This window comes from Andrena cerasifolii, chromosome 14 (assembly GCF_050908995.1).
Source record: "Andrena cerasifolii isolate SP2316 chromosome 14, iyAndCera1_principal, whole genome shotgun sequence".
NCBI lineage: Eukaryota > Metazoa > Arthropoda > Insecta > Hymenoptera > Andrenidae > Andrena > Andrena cerasifolii.
The window spans coordinates 7,908,092-7,924,892 of NC_135131.1; the positions used below are offsets into that span (position 1 = coordinate 7,908,092).

The 16,801-nt window shown below is 47.4% G+C and overlaps 2 protein-coding genes across 2 annotated transcripts in view; one reads left to right on the plus strand and one right to left on the minus strand.

Annotated features, from left to right (window-relative positions):
- Qin (tudor domain-containing protein qin) overlaps window positions 1-16,801 on the plus strand; it is a 181,547-nt gene that overhangs the window by 114,804 nt on the left and 49,942 nt on the right. The window lies entirely within an intron of this gene.
- LOC143376679 (uncharacterized) overlaps window positions 1-16,801 on the minus strand; it is a 69,475-nt gene that overhangs the window by 13,905 nt on the left and 38,769 nt on the right. The gene's annotated exons all lie outside the window — the stretch shown is intronic.

A 16,801-nucleotide genomic window follows, 5' to 3' on the forward strand; every position in this document is an offset into this window, starting at 1 on the left:
AAATATTCAAAATTCCGAAATCGTTAGGGTTACCGTGTACATTGCGAACCTATAATCGCGTAGGCGAACGCACTCGGATCGATCCATCGCGTCGGGGCTGCGGGAAAATCGAGTTATTCCTGGGCAAATGAAGTGCACGGTGCCTCGATGATCCCTACAATTACCCCCGCGTGTACGGAAACGAATTAAGGGGATACTTTCGCTCGCGAACGGCAATTCGTTCGTCGAGGCGACTCGTATTATTCAGAGGGTTGTTTATCTTGAAAGAGGCCCTCTTAAGGGTTAAGAAAGTCGAAGTATGGAAGAGAAAATTAATTAACTTCAGAAAATGCCTCCCTCAGTGTTAATGGTACTTGAACTGCAGTGTTGCAACTTCGGTGCCATTTTCTGCTCTTTTCTGCAAATACGAAGACCTTGTAGGTGTACGTAGTTTATAATTTGTAAACGTCGCGCACCGTCTCGTTGTCCATGCACGAATTAATCCACTGCGTTTAGGCGCATAAAGTTCGGCTGGTCGATGAGCCGTTAATTAGCTTCCCCGTCACGGACGCACCGGTATCAAATGGGATGAACGCGGGATCGTATCCACCTTTCCTGCCAAAGTAACACGTACACGACAATGCGCGCAAACAGTACACTGCAGCCAGAATTCCTCGCCAGCTAGAAGCATAGCGAACCCTCGGCTTGCCTGCCACCGAAACCTAAAACATTCTGGGAACTGTTCACCCCTTGCATTCGCGTGTTTGCAAATTAAAGCCAATAATACTTGTCGCGGAATCACTGTGCACTGGCTTGTCCTTTAAAATCATTTGTCTATTACGAAGTTGCAAAAATTGAAGAGCTGATAACTTAGTCATTAAACTCAGACACGAGGGCACCTCCTTAATTATTAAGTGAATTTAAGTTTTTAATTTCTTCCACCGTCGATTCTCATATACAGTACTGGAAATGTTTATTGCAACACTCGAATATTTAGCGTGTATATTCGCTTGCATCTCGTTTAGTATTAGTTGGTTAAAATAAATTGGACCCCAACTACTTTGTCAATTTCGCGGTATTGCAATAAATATTCCCAGTACCGTACGACTATTGATGAATGTCGATCGATCGGTGGAGATATCATTTCACTCGTCTCAAAGCCAACAGAAAAAATACTCGTTCCATTTCCATCCCGAAGCATTCCCAAAGTAACCCGGAGCGCGTTGCCCGGTCCTTTGTTAATTAACGACCGGGTAATTACCCGACCGAAATTGGATGTTCCCAGGCAGGGAGAACGATGATTCGTAAATTGCTCAATTTTTCGAGCGTGCACGCCGCTCCACGGTGCCAGGGCGCGCTATGTTTCTCCAACAAATATCATAATAATTAGGCCGCGATGAAAATACCGCGGCTCGCGAATTCGTAAATCGCCGATAGTTAATTAACCAGGGTATATCCAGTATCGGGGCCCAGCGATGCACGCCGGTTCGTCGAGCACGATCGTTCCTCTAAAATGGACTGCAACTTTTTTTCTCCGTTCCTCCAAATTTCAGAGCTCAGTCCTCGGGCAACAAGCGATCGATCCGCGGCAACTCGTTTGTTATTACACGCAACCGCGTTAATTTAGTTCCGGCCGGGCTAGCGTGTTACTTTCGCCCGTGGAAACGCAACGAATCATTGATAATTATTTAATATTCGCTTGGCTAACGAATAATTACACCCGTTTGTTCGTGGCATTTAATACAGCAGGTGTTATTTGATTTCGCCTCCCTACTTATTCGCGCGTGTTTTATGAAATTTGGGAGGCCATGCGCGGCGATATTGCCCATCCAGACGCAAGAGAATTCCGCGGGGACGAATCGAACTCTCGAACGAGATACTAGTGGGAAAATCCTATCGATCCGAGTGTTTTATCGCGACGTTAGAGCGCTGCTTATATTATTACAGAATTCTTTTGTAAAGCAGTTCGAAATCCAGCGTTGCCGTTTCAATCCCCATCGCTTGCTTTCTAAGAACGAAGATTTCTGATATTCGAAGTGGTACTTAGACACGAAACTGTAACACCCACTTCGTTCCCTATTGAAGAACCTCCTCTGGAAAGCTGGCTTCTCCTTTTTCAAACTATCCGACGGATTATCGTCATTCGTCCATTCTCCTTTATTTCACCGGCGTCATTATTTCCCTCGATCCCCCAGCGTCTCCTCTCTGTTGTCCACCGTGTTTCTACCATCCCTCTTCAAAAGCGGCGAGCTCACCCGCCCCCTTCCCCGGACGCTCGAGGAATTTCTTCGCGAACGGCTCTCCACCACGATCTTTCGGGTCTCGTTTCCGAGGAGACGACTTTCAGCGGAGTCAGCTTCGAATTTTAGCTCCGACGGAACTTCGGTGCAGACGCGTGCAATAAGTGTTTTAACCCGAGCACGAGCGGCTGAGAATGAAAACGAAGTTGGGGAAGAACGTGTCTTTGGGAGATGGCGGGGAAGCGTCGTTGAAAATAATACGATATACTTTATTCATTGATTAATGGTAACGTTGGACATGATTTCTGGATATGAATACATTTCAATGGGGTGCAGACTTTAACTTTAAACTATCGCAGGCTAATAATTCCTCAACTAATTGTAAGTGAAATACACATGTTTATGTTTGAAGAGATTGGGGTAGGTTCCGAGGACGGACATCGTGTGAGCAAACTAAGTTTTTCAAGAATCTTCTTAACCTTTTGAAATGGGAACATTTCAGTTTTCAAATAAATACCTTTGTAATTCATTTCTCGGTGGTTAAAATAGCCACACATTACACATTTGGTATTTAAAATTGTACTGCTGCGGCGTGTAAGATCGAGAATCAATTAAGTAAAACGCCTGTTCAGTTTCCTCCTCGACTCCCGCGAAGAGGTTTCGTGTCTAGTTGATGCGGGCAAGTAGAAACAGTCAGCGCATGGTCAGACGCGATTCAGCAGCCCACGGTGGACGCGTGTCCCGTTTCCCCGAAAAGTATGTCGCATCGCTTATGCGATCATTGCTATCATCGCTACAGCCCGAACCACGCGCAATCTTTGCACCGATCGCTAAACGAGCCGCAGGTGTTTAAAGCCCGTACATCGCCGCTTGAAAATGCAGAGCCTGATGTGCGCGGCTTATCTCGGGGCTGGCAACAGAGGGAATCGACTAGCGATCGCTGACACAACCTCAGACCATTCGGGAGATAGCGATGGTTGCGTAGCACGCGTAGATCGCGAGTTTTCTCATCAAAGGCAAACTAATTACGCAGGTATCCTAGTCCGTAGCGACGCCCCCTCTCTCGCGATCGCAGTTACGGATTTCTCCGTTCACGATGAAATTTCAGGCCGAACAGGCACGGTCGAACGAGGAAGGAGGGGGTTGGCAGAGGGTGGTTAACGGAGAAAGCCGTTGGTAGTGGAAGGATGTGCAACGAATGGAAATACAGACGGAACGGAACGGACGTTGCTTCGGGGCTAAACAGTGCGCCGCGGCGAGGATGAGGAGCCGAGGGGGGTTAGGACAGGGTTGGGAGGGGGGGCATGGGTAACCAGTAACAGCACAGGGTGCCGAGAGCTTCGTTAAATAATTAATCGATCCGTACTGGCCGACTGTCGGAGATTCCTTTCTACTCTCCCGCCTCTCGTACAAACGTTGCGTTTTCTGAGGTTTCTCGCGGTGGCGCGCCGTTGGGTAGGATGAGCGGCCAGCTCAAAGGTGAAATCGCGGGAGAGTGCTAGGGGAGGGACGCGTCGACGATCCTTCTGGTCGGAAGCCTGACGTTAGTCTGTTCTTTTGCGAGGCGGAACGGTTGAGTTCAGCAAGTGGAATGGTTAAGAAGGGTTGAATTCCTCGATTAAACTTCCTCCTCCTGCCTCCACCTTACCCCGCGAATATGTAGCTCAGCGAATTGCTTTAGTTTTGGGCTCGCCTCCGGTGATCCGTTCAAATTCTTTTGAACCTCATTCGAGTATGTAGAAATGTCTACTCAGTCCGCAGATGTTCCCAGGCTTTCTGACTTCCACGAGTACTACACCCTTCGCGTGCTACGCAAGCGTAGACACCGTTCCGCTCCTTCCTCCGTCTATTAGCAAAAGGAAAGCACCGACCGCGATGAGCGATAACGACAAATAGTCATTCCTCTCCAGAAGGATCCCCTCACTTTCTTCTCACGCGATCCCAAATGTTCCGAGCGCGGTCATAATTGAGAATTCGAGCATTTTTCGAGCCCCGGTTTGTACGTAAACCCAACGGAACTGCCGTGGAAAATAAGCGAAACGTCGACGGAAACGATGAGCGATAACGACGAATGGAGGGGAATAAGTGGAAGCAGAACGTATTCCGCAACGAGGGCAATCTCGTTTCGCCCAGCTCTTTCTATTTCTACAATGATATTCTCCGCAGCGGTAAGAAAATCATAATTAAAATCGAGCGAGCCCCTCTGTACCGGCATGGAATTATTCCTCTCCCTGTTCGACGCGTCTGTAAAGATCAACCGAGGCGCCGCGCCGGTTTCGCAGAGGCGAATCCCCGCGCGCCTCGTGCTCGGCGAGCCGGAAACAGAGCGGGCAGCGAACGCACGAATTCTGGCCGTATCACGGCGTAACCCTCGATTAAGCTTATAACCACTTAATTTACGGTTCGTCATAACGACAGTTCGGGAATCTGACGTTAATGAATTCCAAATTTGGGCCCATTAATTCCGGCGGAATACGCGACCAGGGCGATATTAACCCGGCCCCCTCCGCTACGAATGTATCGTGAATAACGCAGTACGCACGTTCCGCGGTTTCCGCTCATTATACGCGGCCGGCTATTACAATGTTTTCATTCTTCGTAACCGCGCTATATCACGCCCCTCTGATTAATTATCCGATTTTAAAGTGGACCCTCGCGACCCAACGATCCCGCGTCGCTTCCGCGCGGAAAAACGCTCTTCCTGGGCGTATTTTGCGAATGGTCACGGCCATGAACCTGGATCTTCCGTTCCTTCGATCCTTAGCTTCTCGATCGATGTAGGGATAGCTACTTTTACTGGCCGTCGAGCTTGGCACGCAGAATAGGCTGCGAAGCGGTATCGTAATCGCTGGTTCACGAAAGAAGATATTATACGGTTGTTAATCCATCTTGACACGCTAAGCACAATTGCTCCCTGATAAATTCGCAGCGGCTATGAAAAAGCGCGAGTTCCTCTGCGCCCCCAGATGCAACGGGAATGAAACGCGAACGGACACGTTACGTACGTGCGTATCCAGACAACGGAACGGGGTGCCGAATTTTTTTACGGCTCTCGGAGCCATCTCCCTCAATTGCCTCGCGAAACGATGCTTCTTTGCCGCCTGTCTATTTACACACGCGTGGCCATTATTCCCGGGGCGAAATTAAGCTGCGAGCCGTCGTGGCTAAACGACAGCCGACGGTTACGCGACGCGCGAACGCTCGGATCAAGCGTATATTTTGTAAAACATCATAAAGCAACGTGTCTGTCTACTAACACCCTCGCCCCTCGCCTCCTTCACCTTTCGTTCTTCTTGCTCGACCCGATGGCATCGCGGAACGAGCAAAAAGGCGGGCGAAGGAAAAAGAGAGTAGCGCAGCTATTTCCTGCGTTTCGCGACGCGCAAATATCCCAGGGAAACGGCACTTTAATATCGCGCGGTACCACATGAAAATTCGCCGTGCGGCTGGAAGGGGGCGACGGTCGCGGCGCTCGATGGGGAAAGGACCGCGGTAAAGGGGCTGGAGGAGGCGGCGACGTGGCGGTAGACGACGCTCCCGGGTAGCTAGAGGCTAGGGAAAACGTAGGGAAATAGAATAAAAAAAAAAATGGGAAAACTTCGTGCGTATCCCCGTGGCGACAAGTGTTCCGTGGGAAACTCGCCAGCGTGGCTCGCGAACGCTTTGGATCGCGTCGATGGACAGGCTGCTCCATAATATGCGAGCACCGCTTCGGGGGTGAGTTCGGTAGACGAAAACGATGGAACGTATTCGTGTGGATATTCTAGTTTTAGCGGAGAAAGTTATGTAGGTGCGTGACTGACGGTGTTGTGGGTGGGAAGCCAAGCTGCTCAGCAGCAAAGTGGTGCTGGTGAGACGTTTTAAGGGGAGGAGACTTGTAAATAATTAGGACACTTATTTATTGAAAGACTGGTTAAAGATGGAAGAACTGAAACGTACATAGGTACCTACGTACGAACTTGTGTAACTTGGAATCAGAGTCTGATAGTGAGACGTTTAAGCTGTTTCTTGGCATTTTTACTCGCACTAAATTCGGTCCTATAGTTGCGCGCACCCGCTATGAAGCATCCTGTATACATATGAGTTTGCTAATTCGTGTTTATCCGAGCTCGAGGGCGATTATGCATGTCCCTTTGTGCGCATATGTACGCGACCAAGACACGACGGCGTGGCAAGGAGCAGGGGTGTGTTTCTTTCGGCGCGAGCACATTGGAAAATGTTTATTGTGCCGTGGAAAAAGTTTGCGCGGCGGATCGACGGCAAGTAGAGGGACGAATCGTCGATTCCATTCGAGCAATTTAAAATTTAAATGGGGAACGCAGTGGATGGCGAGCCATTGAAGGTAAACAGTGCCGTATGGATGGCGAACGAATTTTTCGGGAGTGGAGCGACGGGGGTGTGAGTTCAATCGGGTGGGATGGAAGGAAATACTGTAGGACATGCAAGGTACAGCAACAGAACTGTAGAGGTTCTATCTTGCCAGGCAATTCGAATATGCAGCTTTAAAGACTGCATTCTGTCGATATTTCTTACAGCTTGTCAAAGTTTCACTTGAGCAGAAGCTGGCTAAGTGTGATTTAAGAGGGTGTTGGATCATCTAAGACTCTCCTCTCAAAACAAACTGTCCTATCATTAATTTTAAAACTAGTAAGGACTCCGCAAATCGAGTTTATATTGTTAAAGAATTTATTAGCTATTAGCAGCAAGCTGGCCTCTTCCAAGCATCGTGTGTAAACGAAACCTTTGACGGTCAATCACTCAAAAAAAAATAAGAAAACAAGAATCCTTCCAGAATCACTGGTGATTATGAAGAATTCCGTATTCATAATTTTCCGCCATTTCCACCACCTAGATTCTTACCCCACGCCCGAACTCGCCCCTCGTGCGGTCGCAGTAGTAAGCCAGTAGACATATTTCTACCCACCAATCAGGTCATTCGTGGAAGGGCAATGGTTTTTGCCTAAACTTGGAGTAGGGTTCAGTCTTCGTCTGCGTCGCGAATGGTAAACACGGGGTCGCCAGGCTGTGCCTGTTATTGTGGTTCGTGTGTAGCGTAGGGTGTGCACAGTGCCTTTAACCTCAGCTTTATTCACATGAATGTATCATCAATTGGTAAGTCCCAGCGAAAATGATTCTAATTATAGCTACTCCATTAGCGCCATTTCATATTTTAGAAGAGTCAATGTTATTGCGAATACAATTATCATAGTATGAAAAGTACCTAGCGTTAGAAATACCTTTGTACTTGAGATCATACTTCGTTAGAATTTAAAATAGCGAATGAGAAGAATTTTTAAGTTGTCCACGACACCTACAGCCCGAATTTAAATACACTATTTAAACGCTTTTCGTCTAACAAACATGTTGACGTTTGATTCGACTGAAAGTTGCGCGAAGTTAGATTCTTTTCAGCTTTCCAAGCTCTGTCTCCGTTCCTGCGGTTCCCTTTCCGCAAGTTTGCCACACGAAACCGCGATTCAATCGCGACTTCTGCGTCTACCTCGAGTTTCGCGTTGACCAGCCATCAGACCTGTCATCTAAGAACATTCCTTAAGAAAAAATCGTCTTTAGACAAACTTCAGTCGATCTGGTCGCCAACTCGTCGTAAATAGACTGCCCGCAAGCGTTGAAAGCAATTTCTCGTACGGAGCAAAGACACGGATGTCGAAAACAGTAAAATGAAATTCAAAATCGTAAAGGACTATCGAAATAATTATTAACGTAAAATACACTTCAATTTGTTCTTTGCCGTCGTCGCCCCCAGTGTGTAAGATACGAAATGTTTAAGTAGTAAGTCTTTTTCGAGAATTAACCCATATATTAATTAACAAGCTGTTCTTCCCTCCACGTGATACAATTGACAATCGGCTTGTCGTTTAGCTTAGCTTACCGTACATCGAATTAGAAACTTCGGGGGGATCGACGTACAGTACGCAGCAACGTTTTCCACGATTGTAGCACGTTCATTAGCGTTTACCAGATAAATCGTTTGGGGAATGTGGTCCACGAACGATAGGTGCACCGTTTGCTCGGTGCCGTTTTTAATAAACTTGCCGATTTCCAGCGTTCGAGAAGATTTCATTATCTAACAGAGCAAAAAAAGCGCGAGTGAAATTCTACCGGTTTTTAATCAAACGCATTCGTCCCGGCCATTGTGCCCGTTGGCGTGTAAAAATTTCACGATCCTGCACGGATCGGACACAGGATATTCCGGAATAACGTGGAGAAAAGGGAGTGGTAACGTTGGAAATGGAATTTCGCGAGCGCGCACGTCCAGAATTTGTCAAGTGGGGAACAGCTGACGGTTTCGCGACACTTGTATAATTCGTCGATCTTCGATCACGCCGACGACTCCGTTGGCGTATCAGAAGCTTGTATCTCGTCGGATCCACCCTGGATTTAATCTGTACTCGATTCAATGTAGATTCCCCTTGTTCTGACCCAACGATTTCGAGATCAGATCGCGAAGGGAGCAGTTCGTTAGGTATGTGCGAAGATGAGCCGTAGCAAGAGCGTGAAGTAAATTCGTTGAAATGGATGTGGACGTAAATGGAACAGAGGCGATGCTGAGAAACGATTAGACGAAAGTGCGAGCATTGAAACTGATGCTTTACAACTAGATGTACGATTAGAGCTCATCGGGAAGATCTAACAGTTTTGTAATACATGTAACTTCCTTGTCTACGCGAATGAATTAGTGGATTTATCTCGTAGAACGCCGTCGTTTCTCTCGAGCAAAGGAATGTAAATGAAGGATGTCAGGTGGTAATTGAGACACGTGTGACTTAAAATGTAATTGTAGATATTATATAGATAGCTAACAAATAATTTTGATTATCTCATTAAGTAGCTAAGTATAATAATTGTGATCACCTCAATACCATGCTCGTGACAAAATGAACTGGCCTTGATCATCCACGGATAATCCTTACTTTCGCGCATCCCTCCACAGACTTAACGTCGCCCTTTACGATCCTCCAAATGTCAGCAGAATTTATCGGGGGTCCAAATAACCGCGATTGCATTTCCACCTGCAAGAATTCGACCTCGAGCGAACTATGGCGTGCATGGAGATAAGTTGAGGGATGGCTGGGGAGGTCGGGCGATCGTGACGTCTGGAAGACGAGCAGCCTGTGCGAATTTTGATGAAAATGAGAATACCGTGCGCAGTTATACTGCGAGCACTTCATTTGTGGTTTCCATGGAAATGGGACGAGTATACGCGCGAAAAGTGAGAAAGAGAGCCAGAGGGCGAGAGCAAGAGGGAGAGAGAGAGAGAGACCGAGAGGGTTGCTGTGCCGGTTGGGGGTGGACCGGGAAAGGGAGGAATAAGCCATTTGACGTAGAAATCAATAAGGCAGAGTTTGAATATAAAAAAAACGCTGCATCGCGATTTCCGTCTGGCGAAAACACCAGGCTGAAAAATAAACGAAACGAAGTGTCCCAGCGTTGGGGCTGATTTACATTGACAGCGACGAATCGTATCGGCAACGGATCGCGCAAACCCTTCGTTCGCCTCCTGCATGGGATCTTTCTCTCCCGACCAGTCTGTCCCCTGATCACTCCGAGCCTGCTGCGCTGTTTAATATAATATCCAGCGAAGGGGATGGTGCGATTGTTTTTTGCAAGATTTCGTGTGCAGAGTAGCTCGATTCTATAATCATTCTAGCTTAGATTCTGACGGTAGAAAGTCCACAATAATTTCCTTCTTTCAAACCTAATTCAAACCTCGTTACTTCTGTATATTAATTCACTCGGCAGTTGTGTTTAAAAGCCCTAAAGGCAATCATAATGGTTCCCTAGTGTACCAACATAGAAGTCGATTAAATTGAAAAGCAGACACGCGGTTGCACCAGTTGATCAAGCGCTCTTAATTAGCCAATCGTGCGACAGAGCGCGTTAGAAATGCGAGAAATCTCGGGCGATTAATTACCGTGCCACGGAAGTGGATGTCTCTGAGAGAAGTGGCGGTGCAGGAGACCATCCAGCAATCGTGAAAGCACGATACGATCGTTGCCTCACACTTTCTGCCATGTATGACAGGGACGTGTTAATCACGGCGGACACACTTTCCACGCGTTCGTTGTCCAGCGATATTCGCCGAGCCACATCACGGTTGGAGCGTTTTCACTCTCGCTGCACCTCGATAGGCGTCTTCGCATGCCAGACACGGTTTAGAAAGGTGATGTAAAAGCGTAGGGTGCCTTTAGAATGCGCGGTAGGTGTGCCAATCGGCCATCCTCGGAGTCGAGACGGCCTCAGTGCTCCTTGCGGCACGACTCAACGATTATCGGTCGAGTTTCCTTGCACGGTGCCGAGGAGAGCCTTGGCGGTGTTCTTTCTTTTAGGGCCTTCTCACGCGAGAGATACTTCTGCGACTCACGGCTGTGATTTCCGATGTGATCGTACATCTAACAGCTTCGCTTCCGAAAATGGCACGGAAGATAGAATATCTGTGGATATATGTGAAATACCGCTGATAATAGCTCCTCGCTAGTCTTCGTTATAAATTGATTCCACGCACCCTCTTACCCTTTCAAATTCCCTTTGAACATGAGCCTCCATTTTACTCCGTGCCTTTATTATTAGAAACGGTCGATCATCGGAATACCGTGTATAGAAGTTCCTTTGAATAATACACAGAATTGTAGCTTCTTATTTCCCGATACCACGCCCTATAAATTTTACAGCCCTGGCACGTAATCTTCGCGATAGACGTACAACTATTGACTGGTAATAACAAGCGACCGATTCCCACGGAAAAGCGATAACGCGTGAGATCGGAAAACTGTTGAGGATCTTTTGCAAAGAACAACGCGCAAGGGTGGCAAGGGAACAGCGTCGAATTTCCCATGACAACGTTTTTTGCTCCCCCGCCGAGTCAGCCGACGAATGAAATTTCGCAGAAAAAAGAGCGAGAAAAGCTTTCCACGTGAACTGATTCTGTTTGCCCGTTGCAAATACACGGGGCCGGTATCCGTTTGACTGTGCAGCCTCTCGTCGATTCGCGGACCTTTTAATCTTAGGCCACTCCGCCTTTCATCTTTCCCCTCCCGGTTTCCCTCAGCAATGACTGCGCGCAACCCTCCTCGCCGATCTCGCGAGCACGCGCCCCTCGATTCTTCGAACGATCCTGAATTACCATGGCAATAGAGAACTTGCTCCAACGACCATTCCCTTGAAAAACTTGCGCCTAACAACCCTCTGATTCTACCTACTCAGGACCCAGATGCTCCTATTCCGCTATAAATGGATATTTTTACTGTTAGTCCTTTTCAGCAGTCACGCTAGGAAGATCCCTTAGCTTGCGGCATATTTAACGCTTGACGTCATTCATCGGCCAACATTATTTAACCCCGATCCTTTTTTAGGACCTCAGTGATATATCGTACTTGAGACTGCCCACTGTGCCTGGATCAATGTCGACGATACTCGTCGATAAATCCTCCGCTCCTTGTACTCCACCCGAATTTACAATTTAGTGGACACGGTTCGGGACCGTGGGCGTCACGACTACTGCTGCTCGCAAGCACGTCGATCGGAGCTGATAAAAGGGGAAGACCGGGGGCCGTTAGGAATGGATGAATGCCCGTGTAGCCCCGAAAGGGTCCTCTAGGCGGGGAGGGGGTGGAGAAGACATTAGGGTGACAGGGTTCACGCAACAGGTAAACGGCGGATTATTGACTGTTCGCTTCGACACGGAGTCGCAGGATCAGGATACGCTTGGCGTGCGCGAGGCCGCAAAGTGCACGCGCGTGCACCTTCCCCACACGTTCGGTCGGGGTCTTGCCCGACCTGGCGCGGAGAAGGGTGCGGGCCGTGTGTACACAACCGCGGAATCAAATGTACCCGCAGTGATTGCGATGTGTATTCTCATTTCCAGCGTATTCCCACATTCTGTTTGCACAGGAGTGCATTAATGCATGCAAAGGATTCCATTGAGCCCCGCTGCAGTCTAATTTGGCGGTGTCCTTTATCCCGCCCACGCGCTTGGCTGGCCGGTTTATTATCGGGGATAGAGACGTTCGCGTGGAATTTATGGAATTCACGGCGATAATCGACTGCGAAATTTACTGCGCCCACCGGCGAATCGAGTATACTTTTTCCACTTACAGAGTAGATATGTATATTCGCTGGGGTGTCTGAGTGTGGGGGTTGAAGAGGCTTATAAGAGCTGAAATTTAAAAGATCTTGACTCGAAGAGAACTTATTTTCCAACGTAACGTGAGTTTCTAGATTTTGACCAAGGATTACTTAGTGATTTCTTTATTCAACGGTATTCATAGATTGATAGGCTCCTTGTTTTAAACACGATGATCTTAATTTCTATTTCTATTACCTATCTAGTTTCTGATTTCTAGATATTATAATCTCCCTCCTGCGTAATTCTACAATTATAGTCGCACGTTTGCGATATATAAATCGCCACAAAGAGGATCGCGAGTTGCTCCGGGGAAGCGGTCGGACCCAAAGCCACCCCTTTCCTTCCCCCTAATCCACGGAGGCATACCTCGCCGCTGGAGCGAATAAATGCTCGGAATTCATGCGAGCTTATACGCTGCACGCCGGGGAAGTCTCAGAGGTCTTCGATCGGGCGGCGTGCAGTTTTTCACTGGGGCTCCTCGATATTTCAATCCGTCTCCAGTCGAAAGAGAGATCACGGGGATGCGTTATTTCGCCGACACGACTCGAAACAGCGCTGCTCTGTTCGCCGCACGCGATCATTTCCGTGGGGCTGATTCGCGTGGATACGAGGAAAAGCGCTCCCCTTTGTACGGGACCTCTGTTTCCTTCTTGCCTTATTTGGTCTCGTTGCGTTTGAGGGACGATAACTGATTTATTTCGGAATGACGAGTTGCACAAAGGAGCCAGCGAGTCGCGAGCCTGGCGAATGTTTACGCTGGCTAACAAACAAAAGAAGAGTGGCGGTGAAACATGAAATAACGACGTAAGTGTGGGGCGGACGTCAAAGGAAAGTTTGAAGTGTGACCGGGGATAAAAATAGGGTTGTATAAAGAGGAAGAGTTATATTCTACAGTTTGTCGCGGAGAACGAGGGAACGAGCCGGAATGAGCCAGCGTTACTAACGTAGTCCGTAAAACGTGGGATTAAAGTTATTTATGCGTACGGCTTGCGTCACAGAATTTGGATGAGTTGTAGCTACTGTCTCGTACGGGATAGAAAATAATTGTGAGCGAAAAATAGAATGGTGTAACAATGCCTGTCTTCCTACAATCTCAACTTTCTCAGAATTGCAGCGATGCACTTGCAAAGTACAATTGAGGACCTTGCAGCCAGAGGGGTGTAGCTCCATATTTACCAACTTCTAGTACCTAAATTATAAAAAACTGTTTATAAAATTATTGCTCCGACTTGGCATTAAAAAGGGAACACTAATTGAGAAATATATATCTTCATATCATAAGTAGTAGTTATCGAGTTGATGAATTTTTATTACTATTTTTCGCGAATTTTTCATATCTGGAGCATCCGCATTGCGCAAAACATTAATGGGCGCATGTTAAAAATTTACAATAAATTTAGAATTTATTGAATTATAATCTTAGAATTTTTGCTACATATATTACACGTCATAACTCAAAAACTATCAAAAATAGAGCTGCACCCCTCTTGCTGCAAGGTAGGCCCTGAACGGCATTTCTTTCGTTGATATTTCGTAAACTGTTCGAAAATATTACAATCTTCTGCAATGCCTCGTTCTAAAATGATTTCATTTAACTGAACTTCTCCCCTGAAACCATGGGAACCGTGGCAATATTCTGCATATGTAAATGAAGTGGTAATTCCGCGTGCCTCGTCCTGCACGCTCCACGCTCCAGTAAACAGTACATTAACAAAGAACTCGTTGAATCAGACAAGAGAAAAGAAAACAAAGGAGCAAAATGGACAAAATACGGTTGCGCGCGTCGCCGAATTGGTGGAGGCCTGCTGTCGAGCACAAAGACGCGGATATTAACGATTATAAGGTTATTTTATATCTCGCGAAATTAATGCCGGATTTAAACAAAAGTCATAAAAGTCGGCCGACGAGTGCCGATGAAAGCCCGGCCGGGGCGTCGGAACAAAAGAAAATAATTCGGGAATTTGCTTTACGGGTCGCGCAGCTTGACACGAGCAGCCATAAGTAGCGGGCGCCTCCCCCCCCCCCATTTGCGAGTGCAAATTTATTTCTGCATTGTGAGGATCCACGGCTAGTATTCGGTTTCATTGAAACCGCCGACAAAAGCCACGCGCCGCCGTACGATATCTACACCCTGCCTCTCCGCCAATGGGTTTTAAATTTACGCGAATCTGTATTAAAACGGCGAAATTGCTTGTCAAATTGTACCCGGCACAACAAAGACGAAGAACGAGCGATCCCATTTTCGCGCTGGAAAGTTACAGGGGCGGCCAGTCGGGCGGCGTTGCGCATTCACGCTGTCGGATTTAAACGGAAGTTGAGTTGAATTTTTGTTTCGCTGGGAATCGCGCATTCCCAGCGAAACAAAAAGCGCGCGGCTTTGGTTAATCGTTGCACAACGGGGGAGACCGTTAAATGGAAAATCGTACCCTCGTGCCGATACAATAGATACAAAATTTCATGTTCATCCGATCAGCCAAGTCCCGTTCTTTTTTTTTTTTTTTTTTTCCATTCCTTTTCCCCGCTGGAATGGTGAAGTGGATCGGGCAATATTGGTTTGATATGTTCCGGCTGCGTTTATGCGTTTATTAAACTTTCCGTTGGTATGATGTTTACTACCATATTCGATATTGTAAACGAGAGTTTCGGAAATCATTCGACAAGAAGGAAATGGCGGATGCCTGCTTTCGAATATCCAGCACGCGTGACCGTTTCGGGGCCATTCTATTTGATCCGCGAGTTATTGTATCGCGTCTTCGCCGCGCGTTCGTCGCGTCCATTCGTTTCTGCTAATCATATTTTTCGCCCGTCGACACGGCCCGCGCCCGTAAAAGAGCTTTGCGACGACATTTGCGCGTCCGCGCGATATTTGCACGGGCATTTTGTAATGTTTTTTCACGAATTACGCCCGACACAGCGGCGCTCGCTTTTATGGGTGCGGCGGCACGAAATACGATATCGAAACAAACAATAGTGTTAAACAATGTCCTCGCGTGATATATAGAAATCGGATAGAGAGTTTGGAAACGAAACGTCGATGAAAATAAAAACTGTAAACGAAATGCAAGCGGGGGGCAGAATGCATCTTCTGCCAGCAGGCCTTTTTATTCCTGCCTTTTTTTTTTGAACGCCACTCGACGATCAAACACATAAATCGTGCTCGCCCAGGCTGGTTTAACAATTAAACGATTTCCTTCCAAGGATTTCGATTTTTCGAATTTATCGTCGAGGTATACGAATGCGTGAGATCGATTCGTACAATCAGAGGGCAAAACGCAGGAAGATACTATCAGTGCACCCCTCTGTGATTTTCAGTACATGCGTTATGGAGAAAAATTTCTCAAATTGAATCTTACAGAAGTGTGGATGTGTTTAACGATTTTTCTACTACCGCCGCTAACAGATCTGAGAAACAGCCGAGTTTTAGTCGACCGGTCGATAACCGAAATAAAAGAAACGCCGAGTTTTGGGCTACCGGTCAATAAAAGCTGGCCTATCAATCGGCTCCCGGTAAGAAATGTGTTAACAGCAACTCTTTAAGGATTCCAAGCTGCACCACCATTTCTTTGCAAATCCTCTTTTCCATCCGATAAGAAAAGTCTGCTTATACCACACAGTAAGGTACCACCCCTAGCGTCCCATCGATACGAGGCTCATACATTCGTAAACGACATTTATCCACCCTTCTATTTCAATATGTAAAGCAACCAAAGACGCTGGGAGAGATCCACCCCGAAAAGTGTAACAGTCAGATGAAGCATCCGAGGCAGTCCTTGAGGCATCGGGGTAGCAACGATTTCTCGCACGAAATAGCGCTACCTATTTCCCTTTTATCTCAACGATAAAGAGGGAAATATCCTCCCCCGTTGCACGTAGGAATTCTTGCCGCCTGGTCGACGCAGCCGCTGGAAACGACTCGGTATCCGAGCAATTCCCACCTCGCCGACGTCCCTCTGCCCCCCGATTGCTAACTATCATCGCAATTTCTCCGAAAACCTCTGGGAAAAGCATCGTGTCCCGCCTAGTCGACCGTTAAGGCCGCTCTCTCGGCCGATTTACAGGTCGGTAGACGCGCGAAAGATGGATGAGCCGGTTTATAGACGGGATCGTGCCTCGGCCAAAGCTTACGTAAACGTCTCCGCGTTACGTAATCCCTGTCCAGGATGGGGTTAGAAGATCGTGCACACATGGCCGGAGATCTCCTCGTCGCTTTGTAACTTGCCGGAGCGTCGCGAAGCATTTCCGCGGCCGCTTTGGACGGCTCGATTCTTTTCCCCCGAGATACGGGGCCATCGAGACCGTTGCTCGTTTCGAGCGGGAGGCTGTCAGAGGTCCTTGGAGCCGAGTCTCTCCATGAATTTCTCGCGCTTAACGCGTTATCAGTCCTGCTAATCTCCATTGATGGAGATTTGTAAATTATATCGGGGCAAATATTAATTAC